The 10,000-nt window shown below is 31.4% G+C and overlaps 1 long non-coding RNA gene across 1 annotated transcript in view; it reads left to right on the forward strand.

The window, feature by feature from the left end:
- The window catches only part of LOC125029017, a 25,988-nt gene that overhangs the window by 15,743 nt on the left and 245 nt on the right, over positions 1-10,000 (forward strand). Inside the window, exon 2 of the long non-coding RNA XR_007115143.1 lies at positions 9,516-10,000. This exon is cut by the window's right edge and continues 245 nt beyond it. This is a non-coding gene — a long non-coding RNA (uncharacterized LOC125029017). The remainder of the gene's footprint in view (positions 1-9,515) is intronic.

A 10,000-nucleotide genomic window follows, 5' to 3' on the forward strand; every position in this document is an offset into this window, starting at 1 on the left:
TCCATTATGATATTTATTATTACTAACATTATATTATTATCGTTGTTATTGTTATAGCTATTTATATTATTATTATAATCGTTGTTATTTCTATTATTATTCTTTATCCCTATTATTATCATTATTATTATCATTATTATGATTGCTTTTGTTCTTCTTATTATTATTGTTATTACTAATGCTATGGTTATTATTATCTTTATTATTATTATTGTTGTTGTTTTTGTTATCATTGTTATCATTTATAGTATCATTATTGTTATTATGATTATTATGATCACCATTGTTATTATTACTGTTATTATTATTGGTATCGTTGTGTTGTTATAAATATCGTATTATTATTATTATCAATATCATTACTTTCAACTATTTTTAATGTTGTTATAATCAGTATTATCATTTTCATTAATATTAGCGCTATTGTTATCATTCTTATTGTTATATTTTATCAATATTATTTTCACTATTATAATTATTGTTAATAATAGCAATATCACTATTATTATTGCAATTATTCCTATAATGATAACGATGATGATAAACATAAAATAATGATATTATAAATAACGATAAAAATAAGAATAATGCTAATGCACTATTTATATTGTTATTTTCATTGTCATCACGATCATTATCAACATTATTATCATTATCCTTTTTATTAATGGCATTGCTGCTCTTGTTATTATTTTTATCATAGTTATTGATGTTATTATTATTATTATAATTATTATTATCATTATTATTAATATTGTTATAATCTTATTTAATCTAATCATTTTTATCAACTACTGTTGTAGTTATTATGATTGTTTGTTGTAGTTATTAAAATTATCATCATTTTGTGGCAAACATCTTCAGTTATATGTTATTAGACTCAAAAATTAAGTTTATTTTCACTATTCAATTTTGCCGGTTCATTTTGTTTTTTGATACGTATAGTTCAGAAATGATAACAATAACAATAACAACAATAATAACAATAACTACTCTAGTTTTTTTTTCGACAAAGAGCGTATCTGGCTTTAAATTTGGAATAAATGTATTAACATTTCACGCACAGTAACAAAAGTAAAACAAATATTTTTTTTTATTTTTTTATTTTAACAAGTATCTCATTCTTTGCCTTTTTCCTTCGTCTCAAAAGTAATATATTAATTGTTTCGATTTTCCTGAAATATTATTTTCTCTGTCTCTCTCTTTCCCTGTCTACACACACACACACGCACACACACACACACACACACACTCATGCACATATATTTATACATTTACCAATATCAACATCTATAATTGTATCTATCTATCCATCTATCTATCTAACTATAGCCTGCGTCTTTCTCTCTCTATTTTTAAAATGTTCTTATCGTTCGCTTTATCTATCTTTTCTTCTCTTTCTGTGCCTCTTTCTATTGCTCTTTGAATACTTCCTGTGTAATTTCGACATTGTGATATTTTCTGTTTTGTGTAAGAATTGCGGGTCTCATGATGCTTCCAAGAAGTTAGGAAGGAAAGAGAGAGAGAGAGAAAGAGAGAGAGAGAGAGAGATAGATAGATAGATAGATAGATAGATAGATAGATAGATAGATAGATAGATAGAGAGAGAGAGAGAGAGAGAGAGAGAGAGAGAGACATAGAGAGAGAGGTGGTTAGTGATAGAGATGTATATACTACGGTTCATAAAGTAAGAAGCATTAAAAACATAGATGGAAGGAGAGAAGATGAAGAAGAAGAAAAAAATAAGTGAGTACCAAAAGAAAACAAGAAGAATAAGATTAACGCATGTGAACGATAAATGAAAGGAGGAAAAAAAGAAGAAAATGAAAAGGAAGGAAAAGAAAAAGAAGAAGGAAAAAGAAAAATATATGTAGAATGAGGTGAAAGAAGGAAAATTGAAAAAAAGAGAATGAAATGAGAAAAAATAAATAAAAACAATGTGAAAAGATGGGAAATCGAGAGATGAGGACAAGAAAGAAGGAGAGAGAAAGAAGAGTAAGAGAAGTAAAGAGGAGAAGAAGAAGGAGGAGGAGGAGAAAGAGAAGAGAAGTACAGATAAGCAGGGAGAAGAGGAGGAGGAGGCGAAAGAGAAGAGAAGTACAGAGGAGCAAGGCGAGGAGTAGGAGGAGGAGGAGGAGGAGGAGAAAGATAAAGAGAAGAGAAGTACAGAGGAGCAGGGCGAGGAGGAGGAGGAGGAGCAGGCGGAGTAGGAGTAGGAAGAGGAGGAGAAAGAGAAGAGAAGTACAGAGGAGCAAGGTGAGGAGGAGGAGGAGGAGGAGAAAGAGAAGAGAAGTACAGAGGAGCAGAGCGAGGAGGAGGAGGAGGAGGAGGAGGAGGAAGGGGAAGAGGGAGCAAACCCACCACGCCTCCTCTGCCATACCACCTTTAAGGCCTCCTTGTTATGCCTACTCCAAATGTTGCTATGGAGGTCACATTCCCTTCCCCGCGAGCCAAGGGTCAAGCAGACACACATGCACACATGCGGAAACTCACACACGCACGGTCACAAACACACGCGCTCATGTTCATTCGTAATTGCATGCATTCGGGTACGTATACACACACACACATATACATACACATACACATACACATATACATACACATACACATACACATACACATACACATACACATACACACACACATACACATACACATACACGTACACACACACACACACACACACACACACACTCATACACACACACACGCACACCTCTATTCATACATACACGCACACAGGCACATATACACATACACATAGCTGAGACAGAAGGAACGCATACATACATACGTTCACACAGACACGGACTCAGACACACACGTACACATAGTTGAAATTGACACGTAGATATATACACATTCCAGAACAAAATGAGGGATTAGGTTTGGGAACACGTACACGTACACACGCACACGTACACGTACACACACACACGCACACGTACACATCCACACCCACACACACATACAATTTTTGCAAAAACATTTCGAAATTATGGTATATTTGGGGATATTTTGTCACATAAACACACACACACAAAGAGAGAGAGAGAGAGAGAGAGAGAGAGAGAGAGAGAGAGAGAGAGAGAGAGACAGACAGATAGATAGATAGATAGATAGATAGATAGATAAATAGATAGGTAGATAGATAGATAGATAGATAGATAGATAGATAAATAGATAGATAGATAGATAGATAGATAGATAGATAGATAGATAGATAGATAGAGAAAGAAAGAAAACAGCACATGAATTCCATCTGATTTATAAAATGCAGGTCATCACATGCCTTAATATATATTTTTTCTTCATCAGAAAACACAATCTTCTATTCACAAGTAAGACAAGAATCACAATCAATTCTTTTTTTTTTTTAGTTTCATTATTTTATCTGAAATCGAATCTGGTCTCAGAAACCACGAAAAATATGATTCTAAAAATATTCTATTACACAAGAGATAAATATAGAGATAGATAAATCAATAGATAGGTGGATAGATAAATAGATAGACATATATATAAATAGATAGATCGGTGGATGGATAGACGGATAGATAAGTAGCTAAATATATATATACACATCTCTCTCTCTCTCTCTCTCCCTCTCTCTCTCTCTCTCTCTCTCTCTCTCTCTCTCTCTCTCTCTCTCTCTCTCTCTCTCTCTCTCTCTCTCCCTCTCTCTCTCTCTCTCTCTCTCTATATATATATATATATATATATATATATATATATATATATTTATATATATATATATATATATATATATATAGAGAGAGAGAGAGAGAGAGAGAGAGAGAGAGAGAGAGAATGAGAGAGAGAGAAAGATATATATATATATATATATATATATATATATATATATATATATATATATATATATTTAGAGAGAGAGAGAGAGAGAGAGAGAGAGAGAGAGAGAGAGACAGAGACAGAGAGAGAGAGAGGAAGAAAGAGAGAGAGAGAGAGAGAGAGAGAGAGAGAGAGAGAGAGAGGAAGACAGAGAGAGAGAGAAAGAAGATCTATACTGTGGATTGTGGTTCTGATGCTCAGATTCTATTTTAGATAGAGTGTAGATTGTGATTGTGATAAAAAAACTTTTATGATAAGAAGACAGAATCGCATATCACCATTTTGCGATTCGTGGCGAAGAAAAGTTGATTTTGATAAAGATTTTAATTTATATATATTTCACTCCTGTTAAGCAACATTGATTACATAAACAAGAAAAAAAACAAAACAACTAGATATGATTTCATTTTCAATCTCAAATTTCGTCTTTATCTTTTGAAATGATTTAGGTGATTAAAATCCCGAGATTTTTCTTAACGAGGAGCCGGTTACAAGTGAAAATAATCATAGTATACAAAAAAAAAAAAAAAAAAAAAAAAAAAAAAACATCTTTAACCTCGCATTTAAGTGAGATTTTACCGGCGATAAGAAATTGGACGCTCATGAACGTGGAAATAAATAACCTGGAAATTTTAAAGGCCCTCATACCACGTGAAAATTAGTTCATTTGAAGATCAAAGGTACTTAGATCATGTGAAAAGTCAGAGGTAAATGTCTGGGGTATTTAGTGCCTGTGAAAATTCTCTCTTGCCGCTGAGGACCTCGGAGGATGTGAAAATTATTTGCATTTCAGGCTTACTTTTGCCCGGAGTGTTTTGTGAACGAGATAAGGATAATGTTTATGAAAAAAAATATTAGGAGGAAGAGTGTGTGGATATTTATTTTTGTTTTGTGATTTGGGGAATAAGAATAATACAAACAAAATGGTGTGTGTTGGTAAGGTTATTTTGTGTTGTGAGTGTACAAAGGGAAAAATATTAATATTGATAAATACTAAAAAAACAGCAACAACAACAAAAGAACTTAATAAATTGCTTATTATAATGTATATTATGATTTACAATACAAACATGTTTATCCCCTTTTATAAATAAAAACATACCAATAACCTACTATCAAAATTACTAGTATACAAACAAAATGAATTTCACAGCACAAAAAAAAAAAATATATATATGCGTTTTATAACAACAAAAACACAGCATCTTATACACAGGATTATCAGCTCCTCAGATCGCATACTCTCGCAGAATTTACTTGTTTAACAATTTAACAAGTTGGTAAGAAATTTATATATAGCATTTTACGTTCCCTTGTATCTGGCTAACGATCAAAGTTACAATCAATCAGGCTTTTTTTCATATCTGCTTCAGGATGTAATCGAAATTTTTAGAGTTTGGTTTCTTGAAGGAGTTTTGTTGTTGTTGTTGTTGTTGTTATTGTTGTTGTTAGTGTCATTGTTGTTGTTGTTAGTGTCATTGCTGTTTTTGTTGTTATTGTTGTTGTTAGTGTCATTGTTGTTGTTGTTATTGTTGTTGTTAGTGTCATTGTTGTTGTTGTTGTTATTGTTGTTATTAGTGTCATTGCTGTTGTTGTTATTGTTGTTGTTAGTGTCATTGTTGTTGTTGTTATTGTTGTTAGTGTCATTGCTGTTGTTGTTATTGTTGTTGTTAGTATCATTGTTGTTGTTGAAGTTGTTGTTGAAGATATTGTTGTTGTTAATGCCATTGTTGTTGTTGATGTTATTGTTGTTGTTAATGTCATTGTTGTTGTTGAAGTTGTTGATGTTATTGTTGTTGTTGAGGCTTTTCTTATAATGGTGTTGTGAGTAATTTTGTTATGAATATATATTTTCCTACAGCTGCTGTTGTATTTAGTATCTACACCCAAATTATTTTGATGGTGATGGGATATGTTGTTGTTTATTATGGTCTTTTGGTTGTTGTTATGTTATGAGACGGTTACATTTTTATCTCAGTTATTTTTCGATATATGTATATATATATATATATATATATATATATCTTTTGTCTATCTGTATCTCTTTTATTATTTATTTTACAACCTTTGTGCTATTTTCTGATGAATGTACTGAGAGAATAATTCATTAAAGTGTTTAATTTTGATAGATTTATGTACACCTCTTCCTCTTCCACCTCCTCCTCGTCTTCCTCCTCCCCTCTTCCTCTTCCTATCTCCCCTCCTACTCCTCCTACCCCCCCTCCTCCTCCTACTCTTCCTATTTCCCCTCTCCTCCATCTCCTCCTCCTCCTAGTCCTCCTCCTCCTCCTCCTCCTCCTCTTCCTCATCTTCCTCCTCCTCCTCCTCCTCCTCTTCCTCCTCCTCCTCCTCCTTCTCCTCCTCCTCCTCCTCCTCCTTCTCCTCCCACCTACAAGACATGACACAAGAAATAACATAAACACGAATTCAAGATCAATAACCACTAGTCATTCTTCCCCACCCCCCTCTTCCTTGCCCCCCCCCCCCCACAAAAAAAGACGAAGTATATAAAAGAAATAATAATAAATGCAATAAGACATCCCAAAGTAAACAACACAGTGGTAAGTTACATAGCTTTATGCAACTATTGCAACTTTCACAACGAAAAAAAAAAGAAAGAGAGAAAGAGAGAGAAAAAAAAGTAATTCATAGATTTATCGGCGCATTTCGCCCTGACAATGGACAGTGCATGCGACACAGCATTAATTATTCAACTATTTATATTTCACATTAATTTTCAACGCGTCTAGATTTCACACACGAGCTTTACCGAGCCGAAAGCGTGTCCAGCCTCTTCTTTAGGAACGCAGCGAGTTTTATGAGAGTGTTATAACGTGATGGTGAGTCATTTTGAGAACATGCTGATATCGGGCGAATATCAGATTGTTTGCTTTTTCATGATCACTGCGCAGCGTGGGATTATTAATGGGAATATTTTTTTTTTCTTATCGTGGGTACGGTATCACGTTTGTGTCCGTGATGTTATTGTTGTTATTGTTGTACAAGTTTTTATCTTGTTCTTCGAGTTGTGATTTTTATATAAGTTGTTCTACGTTATTTGGCTATGTTTATATGTTTATGTCTTAGTTTGCTGAACTGGAAGTGATATTAACAGTATTTAAAAGGATGATAATAACTGCAAAACAATAAAAGTGATTCTGTTTCTAGTCCTTTTTCTGTAATGATAATGATGATAATGATATTTATAATGGTAATAAGAATATCGGTGATAGTAATAATAATGATAATAATAATAGTAATGATGATAATGATAATGATGATAGGATAAATAATTATAATAACTATTATAGTGTTAAAAAAATAAAAAATATAATGCTAATGATGATGACGATGAAGATGATAATGATGATAGTAATAATAATAATGATAATAATGATAATAATAATAATGATAATAATAATATTAATAATAATGATAATGATAATAATAATAATAATAATGCCAGATCTAACAACATTGATATCAATTATAATATTGATATGGATATAGATATTGATATTAATATTAAGATCAATATATAATAATAACAATAGTAACGATGATAACAGCAATATTGTTGACTGTGGTGATGATGATGATGATGATAATAATAATGATGATGATAATGATGGTGATGTTATTGCTATCATTATTATTACTGTTATCATTAGTAGTAGTAATATGATTTTAAATATTATCATCATTATCATTATCATTATTGTAATAATAATTGTAATTCTATCATTATTAGTGTACATGGAAATAAAACGAAATATGATAACAATGTTAATAATGGTTGATAAATGTTAATGATGAAAATAAGGATAATTATTCTATAGTAAATAATTTATATTTTGCTTAATAAGTATTGATTGTTTTCCATTAATTTGTTTGCCCTTTTGACATTATATAGCATTAGTTACCATTTCCTAGCGAAGTAACCTTATGAATTCTTACATAATTATCATCATTATAAAGATTAAAGAGAATCCTCCAATGGGTAATTATTTCCTGAATGATCATCTCTTTGCCTCAATGTAATCGTCTCGACACCGATATAAACCCTTTCCTTACTTGTCTTCACTGTCATTAAGATGCCGTTACTCTTAATGTTATTAAAAAGAAAAAAAAAAGGAAAAGAAAATATTCGAAAGGATACAAGCGTAAAAGTTTTCTTTTTTCTTTTATTTTTATTGTTTTGTTTTGTTTTTGTTTTTTTTTATCTCTCTCACCTCTAACTTTCTCTCTCGCCCCTCCCTCTCTCACTCACTTTCTCTTTCTCTCACTCTCTCTCTCTCTCTTTCTCTCTCTCTCTCACTCTCTCACTCTCTCTCTCTCATTTTCTCTTTCTCTCTTTCTCTTTTTCTCTCTCTCTCACACACACACAAACGCACACACCCACACGTTATTAATACTTTGTTCTTAATTATATGTTACTCCTCAGTGGCTCGTTGGAATGCTAGAGGCTGGATTCGCGTGCATAACCGAACATGAGAGGAAGAGTTAGATAGATAGATAGATAGATAGCTAGATAGAGTGAGTGAATGAGTGAGTGAGTGAGTGAGTGAGTGAGTGAATGAGTGAGTGAGTGAGTGAGTGAGTGAGTGAGTGAGTGAGTGAGTGAGTGAGTGAGTGAGTGAGTGAGTGAGTGAGTGAGTGATTGAGTGTGTATATTTGTGTGCGTGAGAGAGAGAGAGAGAGCGAGAGTGAGCAAGAAAGAGAGACAGAGATGGAGAGAAAGAGAGCGTTGATGGTAATAAAAGAGCAGTAAAGTTAGTTATAGTTATAACTATAATAATATCAATAATAGCAAAATAATGTTTATGAAAAAGGCACAATATAAGATAAGATAAGAAAATGATAAGGATGGTATAAAAAAAATAAGATGACAATAAAAGATACAGAAACTCGAAGAGGAAATATAAAAGCAATATTATTGATAATAACGTCAACAATAATGATAATAATAATAATAATAATAATAATAATAACAATAATAATAATAATAATAATAATGATAATTATAATAATAATAATAATAATAATAATAATAATAGCAATAATAATAATAATTGTTATAATAACAATAATCGTAATAATGAAAAATATATGATTATAATGATGATGATGATAATAATAATAATGATAATAAGAATGATAATAAAGATAACAATAATTGTACTACTACTACTAGTAATGATAATAATAATGATACTAATAATGATGATGAAGATAATAATAATAATAATAATAATAATAATAACAACTACAATATAATAGTAATGATAATAATGTTACTATTAGTAATGGTGATACCAATAAAAATATGGATAATGATAATAATGATAATAATAGTAAAATTATAATGATAATAATGATAATAATAGTAAAATGATAATGATAATATAAATAATGATAATAAGAATGATAATTATAATAACAATAATTGTACTACTAATAATAGTGAAAATATTTACACCAACAATACGACTACTTCTACTACTACTACTACTAATACAAATAATATGATAGTAATGATAAAACTAAAAATAATAATGATGATGATAATAACAATAATGACAATAATAATCACCGACATTCACAGCAAACTACAGCAACAGCAACGAGGCAAGAATCTAAATGTCGTCTCTTTATTGCAGGACTGAGCGGTAACAACAGCAGCTGGTGCGACGGCGAGAGAGATGCGAGGCGACAGTCACCGTTTGGGGGACGTTTCGTTAGTCTGTGATGATGTAGATGTTGAATGTTGGGTTGTTATGGTGTAAATGTTGAATGTTAGTCTGTGTTTAATGTTGGGTTGTGCTGTGATGTAAATTCTGAATGTTAGTCTGTGTTGAATGTTGGGTTGGGGTGATGTAAATGTTGAGTGTATGGTTATGATGTAAATGTTGAGTGTTGGGTTGGGGTGATGTAAATGTTGAATGTTGGGTTGGGGTGATGTAAATGTTGAATGTTGGGTTGTTATGATGTAAATGTTGAATGTAGGTTGTGGTGATGTAAATGTTGAATGTTGGGTTGTTATAGTGTAAATGTTGAGTGTTGGGTTGTGGTGATGTAAATGTTGAATGTTAGTTGTTATGATGTAAATGATGAATGTAGGTTGTAGTGATGTAAATGTTGAGTG

This window comes from Penaeus chinensis, chromosome 9, assembly GCF_019202785.1.
Source record: "Penaeus chinensis breed Huanghai No. 1 chromosome 9, ASM1920278v2, whole genome shotgun sequence".
Lineage (NCBI taxonomy): Eukaryota > Metazoa > Arthropoda > Malacostraca > Decapoda > Penaeidae > Penaeus > Penaeus chinensis.